Source organism: Hesperophylax consimilis, chromosome 23 (assembly GCF_061612785.1).
Source record: "Hesperophylax consimilis isolate HC1 chromosome 23, BYU_Hcon_1.0, whole genome shotgun sequence".
Lineage (NCBI taxonomy): Eukaryota > Metazoa > Arthropoda > Insecta > Trichoptera > Limnephilidae > Hesperophylax > Hesperophylax consimilis.
The window spans coordinates 21,576,470-21,591,238 of record NC_142858.1 but is presented as its reverse complement, the minus strand read 5'-3'; the positions used below and the strand labels follow the sequence as shown (position 1 = coordinate 21,591,238).

The 14,769-nt window shown below is 33.0% G+C and overlaps 1 long non-coding RNA gene across 1 annotated transcript; it reads left to right on the top strand.

Annotated features, from left to right (window-relative positions):
- Window positions 1-9,095: 9,095 nt before the first annotated feature.
- Window positions 9,096-10,563, top strand: LOC149412452 (uncharacterized). Its single transcript, XR_016304566.1, has 2 exons — window positions 9,096-9,162; window positions 9,922-10,563. It is a non-coding gene; the product is annotated as an uncharacterized LOC149412452 (long non-coding RNA).
- Window positions 10,564-14,769: the final 4,206 nt, after the last annotated feature.

Sequence of the window (14,769 nt, the reverse complement as noted above, 5' to 3'; positions counted from 1 at the left end):
ATGAATTGGTAACTTAACGAGGTATTCAGTTAGAAAACGTTTAACAGAATTCATCAAAATAAACTCTGCGGAAAGATCAATTTTCTAGGATAGCTAGGACAAATTGGACCATAGGTAAGTCCAACACGCCAGGCCGCGCGTCGCATATTTTTGTATCCGCCTTCTTGACTTACGTCGTTAAGATTCCGAGTTTATTTTCGGGTATTGAATCATTTTGTAAATTCCCTGAATTCCACTCCTGTGTGAACAAAATAAGCGTACAAGCACTGATCAAATAATCCCCGGAAGTGTGATGTGTACACCAACTTGGAAGACAACTAATGCTTTCAATTTATTAATAAGTTGAATTTGATAATGTGCCCATGGCAGACATCAGGTATTTGAAAATCTGATTTATTATTAATTTATATACTAGTTTGCAAAAATAAATTAATTCTGGCACAGTGACACGCCCACAGCACATTTCTACCGGTTTGTGTTTATGCCTCATGCAATAAGCATATGTACGAGGCGTCCCACGTCCCACGTAGTGGAACCGCATCTCGGTGAACGGAGATAATATGGACTGGGACGAGTGCAAACTAGAGTGCAACCATAGATATCGTAAGTATAAGAGATGGGGCATCAAACAGTTGTAGTACGAAATCCTTGTGTTGCCAGAAAGATTCACTAATACCACTGCGAATCACACCTACGCCTACGCGACAACACACGTCCTCGTTTCTACCCACACATCAAACGCACGAATGCATCACTTTCACTAGTTCTGTTGCCTCCAGACGGGCCGCACAACGCACAGCGCACAAAAGCCGCTCCAAATTAGCAAAAAGTAAGTTAAAATCCCTCGGGTTTTTGTGCACATCGAAAGCTGTAGTCTTTTTGAACTCGTAAAAGTCTTTCTTTCGTATTACGGTGAGATATATTATAATAGCGGTGTTAGAAAAAGGCAACACCACGCTTTGTATTCCAATTTAAAATTTTATTGTAGACACTCTTAAATAAAGAATTTGAGTAAAAAATATTTTGACTTTTAAAATATATATTAATTTAGATCAAAAAACACCGATTTTAAATATATGTACTTATATATTTCTATATTGTTACTCTCAGAATTAATAAATAAATATTTTAAAAGCTTTACTGTGTATACTCTCCATGATTGGACGAACGAAATCTGATGTCAAATGTACTCCTCATAAATAAACATCTCTTTCTGTTACATGCGTTCTGTGATAGTAAGGGGGAGATGTCGCTATAAACTTGTATATTGTGTAGTTAGGTGCGTTGATCTGAGTTTTTGAGGTGATTTGTAGTCGAATTTTTAGTTTTATCGATTGTTTTAACTTAGGTACATCCTAACATACTAACAGCGGAAAAATTCAAGCTATTCCATAATATGATACAATTTTAACAACTGCGCGGCTGCCAATTTAACGTTTTTCTAAAAATAAGTAAGTAGGAACTAATTTAAATCTTTACATTGAATACAATGAATTGCATATAATGTATGAAATTTTGATATAGATAAAATACCCCTAATTTAGCTAAAATGTAAAAATTGATAAAAAGCTGTACTGGAATTCCTTACTAAAGAATAAAACAAATCTCCATACAAAATGCACTAACCACAGGACGTTCAGCACACGGATGGCGTCCCGCACCACTCCGCTTCTTACCACTAGGATTGCGATCGTTTTGGCGAGCTTAAAAATATTCAAACTTGGAGAAATTATTTAAAATTTAAACGAACTTTTAAAACAATACAAGTATTTAAAGTTTGAATGTTTAAGAATTCTTTATTGAAATATATCCCAAAATGCCATCGACCACCATCGTATGCATTTATGCGAAAGATTTGTCAAAGTATGAACGAAAAACAGAGATGTTACAGTAAACTTTATAATAATTTTATTCATTCTATTAAGATTAAATGAATAAATTTTGTAAAATTGCTTTTTTTTGTTCTTTAATCCATATCTTAATTCTGTTTATGAATTTTTTTGTTTTCCTCACTTTTGGGTCAATTTTAAGATTGTTTGATTCTTTAATTGCCCTTTTTAAATAATAAAAACACACTTATGGTTTAAGCATTTCCTTACTAATATGATATCTCTGATACCCTCAGTGGCGGCTCGTGGATTTTGGATGTACTAGAGTGCTAATATCACAAAAATGGCATTATTGATGTTGTTGTAGCTGAAAACGGTTTTTCAAAAATTAGATTTTTTGCGTGAAAAGTTACAGGAAATCCGTGCGGCGAAACTGAAATTTCCTGAAAATCTTCACATAAAAATAAAATTTTCGAAAAAAAAATAAAAAAATCATTTTCAGCTACAACAATATCAATAATGCCCTTTTTATAATATTAGCACTCTAGAACACCAAAAAGTCACGAGCCACCACTGACTGAATATATAACACGAAAACCCAATTTTAAAAAAAAGTTAGCATCTATAAAATATACTTGTTTACGGAGTTTAATGTCGTCAGCATTATTTTTCAAAAAGAGCTGAAGTGCAGATGCGTTTGCGCAGATTTACATAAATTTGTAATTATATATTGTTACTCTAAGTTATATATATCTATGGTTTGATAATTATAATAATCGATGGTGAAGGCGTTGTGCCCGGTACTAGAGACATTACACGCAACACGGAGACCGGTTCGCTTCTAGATCACTCGAAGTCCGGAGTTTTGAACCTTCGATATCACAATTTGCTCTTCTTTATGAGCATTCCGAGCATCCAATACAGACTATTACCGATCCTTCAGAAGCCTGCACTTCTTTTAAAATCTTCAGCCAATCAGTAACAACTCGAAAATATCTTTTTAGTAATTTCGAAAAACTTATTATCACGCGGCTAAAATGCTCCAACATTTCAGATTCAAAATTAAAAAATGGATTAAAGAACAAACAAGGCAATATTATAAAAAATAAAACATATATTCGTTACACACAATACCACTGAAATACATTTAATATTTTTGTATGTTTTTTACAATAAATATACAATTATACATATTATACAGTGTTATCAAGGTAAATAATAATAGCTTTTCCTCACCATAAAGAGACGAGGCTCTTGTGTTTGGTGAGTGAATCGAAGCTCAATTATAAGGAATATTTATAATAATTAATATTTCATTATATACAACCGTACCTTATAGTACATATATGTCAATTTTTTAAATATTTGTATCATTACAGTGCATATTAATAAAGAAAGTTCAGATTAAAATATTTGATACAAATCAACTAAGTAGGAATTGCAATTTTTTGAGTGACTACAGTTTGTTATTTATTTCATTATATTTTAACTTTATCTACGTTGATCTTTTTTATCTTCCTTCACCTTAAATTTGGCAAAAAGTGCAACTGCGAATCCAAAAAGTGCAACTGCCAATCCAAAAAGTTCAACTGCCAATCCAAAAAGTGCAACTGCCAATCCAAAAAGTTCAACTATCAATCAAAAAAGTGCAATTGCCAATCCAAAAAGTTCAATGTCAATCATAGACATATGAATATTAGTAGACCTGCCCTAAGTGATTAAAAGCGTATTATCCCCACTCCCCATACCGGTTCCATTGGAGCCGGCTGTGCTCGCGTATGGCCTCAAGTGAAATTTGAAAATGTGACGTCATCATTCTTGTGCGAACTATGGTCGAGGCATCATCGGTTCATTTTACGAAATAACACGGCAAAATGTTGACTTGTACTATATGAAAACTTGTAAAAATAGATGTGAAAAAGAGAATAAACCCAATTGTCGTATTACATTCCATATATAAGCATTATTTTACTTTATTTTAAGCATATTCACATCGTATAATATGAATCAGTTGTTACTATCACATCGAGAAACGTCTGGACGCGAAACACAAAGCTGGTTGGTAGCTGGGAAGTAAATTATGAACATTTATAAAAGTGTCTTAACTAAATACTTAAACGAAATATTCGACTGTGAAAATAGAACCGAATTTTTTTGCCGAATTTGGACTTCGCAAATTTGTTCATAACGTGTCGAGTAATTTGCGCTCCCATGTAAAAATGTCTATTCATTCAAAAGCAGATTTTACTTTTAAGAAGTAAATGGTGATATTATAATGCGAGATGCCTATTTACTGTCAGATTGATTTATTGACGAATCACAGTCAGCTTCACTCCCTTCGTTCTTCAACAGTTGATTTTACCCCTCGCCATTATCTTCTCGTCTATTAATTCCTATGTCTGTGATGTCAATCCAAAAAGTGCAACTGCCAATCCAAAAAGTTCAACTGCCAATCCAAAAAGCTCAACTGTCAATCTAAAAAGTGCAACTGCCAATCCAAAAAGCTCAACTGTCAATCTAAAAAGTGCAACTGCCAATCCAACAAGTTCAACTGCCAATCCTAAAAATTCAACTGTCAATCTAAAAAGTGCAACTGCCAATCCAAAAAGTGCGACTACCAATCTAAAAAAGTGTTTCTTATTTTTGTAAAGGACCGTTTTTAACCGGATTACTAATAATTTTACGAGATTCTTAATAAATTACTATTTATTTATTGGACAATTTGTATAGGGCCGCTTTTGTGAGATATCACCTCAGGGGCGCTTTACAGTTGATGCAGGTATTACAAAAATATAAATATTACTAAAATAAACTGAATTTAAGTTAAGTAAAATGAAGTACAGAAACAGGTGACACGAATATAGAAGATGGAGACTCTGCAGCAAGAATCCTAGGAGGTGAAGAAACTGGTCCAGCTGCTGCAGCGAAAGAGTCCACCGCGTCCACCAACAGTGCCAGCACGAGGTTCGTCATCCGTCCAGGTATGTGTCTGCTGCTAATAAAGCGCTGACACAATATCCTCACACAGATACCAGACCTTGGCAGCACCGCTGTGACGTTCGACGAAGATAGAAAATGGAGACTCTGCTACTAATACACATTTTTCTCTGTGTACGTACCTACACAATTATTTGAACCTCATTATTGTATAGCGTCGCCCTGGGGATTGACCACCATTCATAAATGAAACGTTGCAATGGTTTAGCCATGTTTCATGAAAAGTCTTTCAAACATCCAGGTACTTCCCATCCTCCCTCTTCTCTTCTCCACCCTGTCTCCCTTTAGCCTCACTAAATACGCCAGTAATTGGGAAGTCATATCATAAAAATTCACGCTTTAAAAAAAACTATTTTTAGTGATGAAACATCGTCCAGATAAAAAAGCCGTACGTATAAATAAATTTGTAATGTTTTTAGGATAATAAATAAGATCTAAAACAAGGTCAATCCAAAGTGGAATACTTTTATAAATCGATGACTACTCAGGTACATACAAAGGATTCACATGACGTCAAGTTAAGGCGATCCAATACCAAGTAATGCAAAATCAGATGTTTTTGGTTTGAAAATTTGATTGCTTAGAAATACTACAGATGCTTTAATTAAATACTGCAAGTAGAACACATCTTGGGCTTGTCAGCAATCGATCATTTTTTTGATAAGACCTTTTATAAGCCTAGAAAAAAATAAAGTATCAGGCCTAAAAAAAACTGTCCAGTGCAAAATATCCCATTTACAAACCCATTTTCGGATATTTTTTTTATTGTATAATGTGGGAAATTCATTTTTTTATTTGATAATCGAAGGAAATTTTCATATATGTACCAGAACTTCACAAAATAAACAAAATATGCATTTTCGCGTTGTTCATTTTTACACGAATATTGATCGATTTTCGGGGAGGTAAACATTGAATTTGCCATTGTGAAATAAACTCTATGCCGTCTACGTAAGGGTTAGGCGCTTTTGTATTCAGTTAACGCCCAGCCAGGGGGGTATAACTCCGACACTTTTTTGGTTTTTTGATGACGTCAGTTCCAGACTATCCAATGAAAAGCCGTCCTGGTTTGATCTCTCACTCTCTCCCGTGTAACAGAGAGAGAGAGGCTACGCTCCATTTCCCCCGGAAACAATGTGACGCCATTATTGCGTCATGGTTTCGTCCTTCTGACAGATCGTGACAGATTCAGATTGTTTGCGTGGGTGGTTTATTTATGTTGTTTGCTTTCGTGAATTCATGAGTTGTTGTTGTGTGAAAATGTCTAAAATTATGAAGCTGTGTTGTGTGTACAGACAGACAGACCACTCGTCATAAATACCCAAAATACGGAAGTTACAAAAGAAACAAAAATGCCAAATGGATCCCTTCGAAGATGCGCACTGCTGACTTTAAATCTACCCAGCATTGGTAGTTATGCAGATTTAAGACAGTATCGAACCTGTTATGACGAAAATACAGGTGTGAATATCCCTTTGTTTGTCTTCAGTGTTCCATGTAATGTGTAACTTAATTTCACCTAAGAATTGAATTTACTTTTAGACCCCGTCCGCGTTCCACCAGGACGGTGTGATGTCATAAAAGACCATAATTACTTGCAATATGATATGTTTAGTTCAGGAACTTTGGTTAACCCGATAAATATGTTTATTTCAGAGCTTGATAACATCTTACCGGGTACCAGCGGTGTGTTCCTTCTGCCAAAAATATCATGGAATATTACAAAGGTAAATCTGTTCTATGTTACTTGTTATCCAATATGCAGATCTTTTCTTCCTTTCCTCTTACCACTAAGATCATTTTGTTTTCAGAAATCAGTGTTCCTGTTCCTGTGGGACCAAGCGGCAGTAATTCAGCCGTTACACGGAAACACAATGCTCCTCTGCGTAAGAATATTTATAGTTTTTTGTACACATTTAAGATGTGTTTTGTGCTCATGAATTCTGTAAGCATATTATTTTTTGAATAACTTCATGACTAAATCCTCAAATTGAAATATTTAATAATTTAAAACAATATTAGCGACTCGAATGAATATTTAAATCAGAAAAAGATTTAGTCGCAGACTTGGTACAAATTTAAGATGTGTTTTGTGCTCATGTTTTCTGTATTCATATTATTTTTTGAATAACTTCATGACTAAATCCTCAAATTGAAATATTTAATAATTTAAAACAATATTAGCGACTCGAATGAATATTTAAATCAGAAAAAGATTTAGTCGCAGACTTGGTACAAATTTAAGATGTGTTTTGTGCTCATGTTTTCTGTATTCATATTATTTTTTGAATAACTTCATGACTAAATCCTCAAATTGAAATATTTAATAATTTAAAACAATATTAGCGACTCGAATGAATATTTAAATCAGAAAAAGATTTAGTCGCAGACTTGGTACAAATTTAAGATGTGTTTTGTGCTCATGTTTTCTGTATTCATATTATTTTTTGAATAACTTCATGACTAAATCCTCAAATGAAATATTTAATAATTTAAAACAATATTAGCGACTCGAATGAATATTTAAATCAGAAAAAGATTTAGACGCAGACTTCGTAATCATTTAAAATGTGTTTTGTGCTTATAAATTTATTTGTTTCTTTCTGTTATCTTACTGAAATAAAATAAAAAATACTTTACAACATGTAACAAAGTTTTTCATTTTTCTTACAAAGCGCCGTCCTGAGAAAATGTGCCGTAAGGAAAGATACCTTATAGCTCATTTTCGCAGGACCGCACTTTGTGAGTTAGAGCCTTGTCGTCCTGAGAGAATCTGTTAACATTTCTAAAATTTATTTTAAAAATAATATTTTAGGCTGATGAATAGCACAATATTGTCTTCCCTGGGTGCCTACCTAGGTAAGATCATATTGTCTATGGCCGCGCTTTTTTTTTTTTGTTTCCTCTACTTTGCTGAGTGGTTTGTTTATGCCTCAATTCTGGATGTGACGTCATCGTGGACAAAATTTCTCCCCACTAAAGGCCGAAGTTATCAATCTAGTGATTGGTTTATTTATGCGCCCAGCGCTGGCGCTATAAGGACGTTCTTTATCTTAGTGCCGCTCTGTTCTCTGAAAATTTTCAACTAAAATCAGTTTACGTGTAATCGTTTTTTTTTTAAATTCCTAGCTTTATACAATGGGGAGGAAAGACATTAAAAAACAGGGTACGCTCAGTGGCCTAAAAAGAAATAAAAAACATGCTGGAATGTTTGGGTAAGTTAAAATATTTTTTTTCATAATTATACCTAGAAACAATAATATAATATGAAATATTTGTTTATTTTACGTTATGTTTACAAATCAAACAGATATACATAAAGAATAATAACAAATATACATTGCAAATGAACGCACGATAAAATAAGTTACAATCGTTATTTAAATATACAAAAAAATTATTATAAATCGGTCATCATCGATTATCGAACACGATTAGACTATTAGGTAAGATATACTCATGGAATTGGAATTATTTTTTTATTTTTTCAATGTATGCAGGGTCTTTTGTAATGTAATGTATCTAAATTTTTTTACAGGCCTCTACGTAATCTTTCCGTAAAAAAACAATTAAAAAATACTGCTGTTTCCGAGGGTTCTTTATCTGTCAATGAAAATGTACAAGTAAGTATTTTTTTTACACCTTATTCCTAACTATAATTAGGTATTGTAATTTATTAATTTAGTCGATTTATATGATAATACTATTTGGAAAACAACCATGCAATAATGTCTTTGCCAAAAATTTGTAAATAACGCAGCTGAACAAAACAACGAGTGTTTACCAATTTTAAATCTCGCGGGCTTTTGCGTACCAAAGCGACGCACAGTGGTGAAATTTAACGAAATTGTAAATTATTTAGTAATTATTTATTCGTTTCATTTTCCGTATAAATTAAATGAAAACGATTTTCACGTTTTGGAGAAGATTTATGTTTTTAAATAACTTTTATTGCCTAATTCCTACTTTCCGAGGAAATGATCAAATATAAATTCTTATTTAAACCAAAACTACAGCCCAAAGAGTAGGTTTTTACTGCTAAGCTATTGATGAATACTAAATGAAAGTTAAATTTGGTTATTTTCATTTATTTATATATTATATAAATATCGATGTTTGCCTATGTTGTCCCAACGAATTTCAAGCAATCGAAGTTATTATTAGTAAATTTAATTGGGGCACCGTAAATACAATATTATGTATAGAGATGTGAAATATATGCACAAGTATTGAAATTTCTTTCTAATTGCAGATCAAGACACAGAATATGAATCAAAAGCGAAGCTCGTTATTCGAGGACACAGAATACTTGGATCTCGAAAATCATTCTCTTGTGGTGAGTGAACTATATTAATTATAATACAGAAATAAACGGAATAATGATAAAAAAATTAAAAAAAATCTAGCTTTCGTGTTATTGACTCTATATTTATTTAAGCTTTTATAATTGCCGATTTTCCATATATCATCAATGTTTACTTAAAAAATTACTGGAATAACCTAGAACCATTTAGCAAAGATGCATGCTTACGGTTAAGTGGTTTATTACCTGGGATTTTAATTGCCTTAGCCTATTGTCGGCTTATCGCTCGAGAGGAAAGTACAGAGTGATAAGACTTCTACCATTATTATGAATTAACAGTTAGACTAAATGACCGGTCAGCCATCCCGTGTACAATTCCTCGGCCGGATCAACAAGTCCTCACTCACGACTCGTTTTGGCTCACTGTGGTGGTAGTAGGAGATTTTCAAATATTGTCAGGATATTCGTAACCCGTGAATATTGTATTTCTTTAAAAAAAATCAATTGGTTAAATTAACAGCGTGAGTATAATTTAACAGTTATATCAATAGATTCGTAGAGTTATGTATAGTAACGTTATTTTTTATTAAAGTTTATTTAGGAATTATTTTGAATGTTCATTGATAGTTAATTTAATAGGAACAACATAGTTTAGGGTTCTTTTATATTGATATTATTTAAGTTTTTTTTAAGTGTTTACTATTTAAAGTAGTATGTACATAACTTGTAATATTTTTTTAAATAAAAATATGAAATGCATGCAAAAGTCATAAAATATATTTTTAATTGCAGAACGATTGTGCCAGAGGGAATATGCCACCGCAACGAAAACTCAATCAAAAACGAAGCTCTTGTTTCGAGGAGACAGATGACACGGATTTCGAAAATCATTCGTTTGTGGTGAGATACTAATTGTTTAGATATTTAGCAGCATGTAGAGTAACCAAACCATACATTCAACAGAGAGTTTCCACATTATTGTATAATGTGGTAAATTAAGTTATTTATAAAATGATCAAAAAAAAATTTGATATTTATGCCTGAACATCCACAAAATAAAATAAAGGGCACTTTTTGGCCATGTTTTTTTCTTGCATAAATCAAAACCGGCGGGTGGTGTTAAGCGGGAATTTTAACCTTATCGCCATCTAAGTAAGGGTTGTTATTGATAGCGGCTCAATTTAAAATATTACACGACGTAGTGCATCTCCTTAAAACACGGTTTCGCTACATTCCGTCCATTATTTAACTGTCAACAAAATGTTTGCATTAATGAACACTTCTCTTCCAACCAAAGCGAATGATTCTAATTCTGTATTGTAAAACATTACTGTGATGTTATTGGAATGTTATTTCTATTATGTTGGTATAGATAACCTACCTTATATATTAGGACCCACCTAAAAATTTACTTAATAAAAAAATATTTAAAAATTGTTGCATAATTTTATTACAAAAAACTGTACAAATTTTAAGTACATTTCTTTCTTCAAACCCGCATTAATAAAACCCTTCCTTGAACCTCTTCCTTAATCCGCCCCGCAACCCTGCCCAACCAGTGGCGATATAAATATATATATACTATACAACATATATATACCATACAACACATATAAATATATCTGTACAGACAGAGGCGCTTTTGTGAGATGTCGCATAAAAAAACGAAGAGTTTAAAAAACAGTTTTTTGTGCCTCCTGTAAAATTTGATAAATGGAAGAGTTATATGCATTACGCCGATATTATATTATACCGAATTTTTGACAAATTTTACCAGTGTGCGTTTATGGGCGTAATTGGGCAAATAAGGGGCAAATATAAGTCTGGGGTTCGGCTTTCTCTTATTGGTTCTTAAGTTTTATATTACCCATGCCAATAGGCCGCGCCCCTTCCGAATTCGAAGGACATCTGGAATATCACATCGCCTTAAAGAGCTATTTCATGGCGTTAATGATCTCACATATTCTTTACGTGGATGATCATTACTTTGTTTAAAATAACAGTGGTCGATGGCTTATGACAGGGCAGGACTGAAACCCTAAACAAAAATATGACACCACAAGATAGCTTCTTTATGCATTTAATAATAATAATAATATCTTTATTTAGGAAAGTTTACACATTACAACTATACATACATATTATGGTGTACATTGATTTGTAACTTTTATATTTAAGGTTATAAAATTAACAGAAAAATACCAAATAATATTGTGAAGGTAAAAAGAAAATAAAAGTACAGTTGAGGTTTCTCAAATACCGCCTCACTAGGCTAGCCTGTGTTGAGGCAGAATTTTGCGTGTTAGTTCCTAATACCTTTGAACATACCTATTCTTGTATTAAGATGTATTCGCTCAATAATGTGGTGACTTCAATAACTGCGAATTTGGGTGAATGCACCGGTGAAGGCCCTATTCTTATTTTTGATCCAAGTTTTTACATTTATCTTTGAAATTTTTTTGTGAATCACATTGTTTTATGCTGTCTGGAAGAATAATGTAAAGTCTTGTCGCAAAGTATTTAAAGTTTCGTTGACCAAACGTAGTATGAGTTATCGATATTTGTAGTAAGTTTTTGTTGTTGCTTCGAGTTCATCGTGTATTTGAACTTTTTTCGTGGTAATTATGTATATTTGAGTATATATGAGTTAGGATAGTTTTTGAATATAGCTGCCGAATATCAAACACATTCATAATATTAAAAATTAGAGTCTGTAATTATAGGTAGCCTTAAAATTATTTTAAAAGTTGTTTTCTAAGCCTTTATGATTGGGTCTAGTGCAGATGAAGTGCCGCCTCCCCATGCTATGATACCATACTCAATAATAGATTGGCAGACTGCAAAATAAATCATTTAAAGGGATAATAACGATAGTCATCCTCTACCTACTTATAACAGTATTTAATTTATGTCACACAATATTTTCTTGAAGAAGCTTTATCAGGGTTTAGTGACCAGATATGATTAGCCAGGTCCTTTCCAACGTCCCCCTACCTCGTCTTATTTCTTTCATCCTGACGACATTCCCCAATTTGCAATAAAAAATAGCCGCCAAGGGACGCAAAACATCGAAATTTTAGTGAGAATGGAAGCAAATATACCGCACAGAGTTTTGGCGGCCAGACGGAAAAGCCGACCAGTCACATAGCTGGCTGAATAAAGCGTCGTTCCGTGCAAGAGCGCCAAAAGATGTTTCATATAAAAATGCCAAATTATCGGGAATTCAATCCCACTGTCACCGAGCAGTAAGAGAAAAAAAGTCATTGCACTTAGGTTCAATAATAACGTTAGCGTCGAGATGCTAACATATTACCTAGTATTCTTCAATGTCAAAAACGGGTACCTAATCTTAAGAATAAAAACCTTCTCGACTCAAATACAAGCAAGTTCTTTGAGTCTGGTTACTGGTGACGTCACACGTTGTGACCATAAATTTGTTGCGAGTTTGGGGGACCCGAAAAATGAAAAATTTGAAAATTATTTTATCTATTAAAACTAACTATAATAATAAAAAATGCTAGTATTTTGGTTAGAAGGATTGGTGTTCCTTATTTTGTTAGCATGGTGTTTATGCTCTATCGACCATACCGGAACTGTATGTATAATATCTAATTCGTGGAGTCGCCTCTGCCCAGAGTGCCCAGTGCTCGCATGCTCGTGTCCGGAGAGTGAACTTTAACCCCTGCCGACCAACCGCGCTGATCAGACTACAGTTACATCCACACACCACACACTGGCACTAAACAAATAGGTAGGTTCATTAAAACATTAAAGCACTATTCTGTGATTCATTGCGACCATTGGAACACTCTAACCTTTCATCGCAACACTGTTTTATCAAAACCACCTCAACCAAAGCCAGGACACTAATTTAAGTTGGCCTGCTATGTATTCAAGATCCCATATTTTCGTTATGTTATAAGCCATTCTTTTAAAAATTAAAAAAAAAAAAAATTAAAATTCAATATTTGAAAAAAATATTTTTTTATTTAGATAAGTATACAGGATATAAACAAGATATAAAACAATAGAAATTAAAGTAGCCTTTCCTCACCATAAAGAGACAATGCTCTTGTGTTTGGTGAGGGAATTCTAGTTCAATTATATATATGTTAGTATTAAGGTAAATAAATTATTAAGAAACAACACAACATTTAAACAATATTACTTTTAGATGTAAGTAGTGTACGTATTTTGTACTTATAATAGTTTAAGGTAATTTTTTAATTTAAGGTGAAATTCCTGAATATTTTAGATATTTTTTTAATTTAATGGAAGGTTATTAAAATAAATTATGCCTAGATAAAGATAGGTATTTTGAATGAGCTTAGTGTTAAATTTTGGGATTTTAATAGTTTTCTGGTATCTTGCTGATGTATTGAATTGCAAGTTATGAGTAGGTATTTGACCGTATTTCTTAGTTGTTCACTGAAATCGAAAGAATTGTAAGTAGGTACTTAAAAACCGTATATTTCAGGTAAAATTTGAAAAGTTTCAATTAAAGAATTATTATACAATAGGTCTAAAGACGCGTCACTATATCAATGACAATTCTTTTAGTACCGTAATATTGAAAAAAGAGAGTAAGAAAATCCAAATAAACGCGAGGATTTCATATTTTAATATTGAATCTTTGCTGAACCATTAAAATGGCCACCATCTTGACAGACGGGTTTCAAAATGGTTGAGTAAAACAGGATTTCGTTATACTCAGTCAATAACTACTCCATTCAAACATTTTTAAATGTAGGTTGATTATTTTATAGTTAAATATAGCAGGTCAACTTAATTTAGTGTCGTGGCCTGGGTTGAGGTGGTTTTGATAATATATAATATAATGGAACCATGCTTAAGGTTATGACATTAACACTGAAGAGATACACATGTAGAAGTGTGTTTTTGGGGTTTCTCTCCGTAACTAGACAAATAGGTTGGTTTATTGAAGCATTTTTTTGTGATTCGTAGTCACCATGGGAACAGTTGGAGCTCGAACCTGTCCTCGATAGGCTGTACTACACGATTTAAATTAATGCATGCAAAAGGTGTTTTGGGCGGTCTGAAAGGTCAATTTCCTTTACTTCTGTTGAAAAGGATCAAACATTTTCACATGTCGAAATTCTCGCCTTGAACAGATAACCATTTTGATAAGCCCGTTTGGGGCCTAGAAGTCAAAATGTATTATGTAAATTGGAGACATTGGTTTTCTTTCCGCCTGGAACCCACCAGTACAATATTCATGAACAAGCTATTGAAAGATTACAAAATAAATTCTTACGCTTTCTAATTTTTAAAGTGAGTGTTCCAGCAATCTTTTTTAACTCTAACACTCTTTATGATCTGAATTTGCTTAAATTGTGAGAGAGAAGGATTTTCGCTGACTCGTTATTTCTACAAAAAATTCTAAATGATGCTTTTGATAGTCCGGAATTGCTTGCATTGATAAGCTTTCGGATTCTACTATGTAATACTAGAAGTCAGAATTTATTTCATTGCCGAAATTCTAAGACCAACTACAATATCTACTCCGCATTGTGGAAGGTAATAATTATGCCAAATCAGTGGACATCTTTAATTTATCACAAAATAAATACACAAGATTGTTGCTGGAGCAGTAAGAAAGAAAAAAAACTGTATAACTTA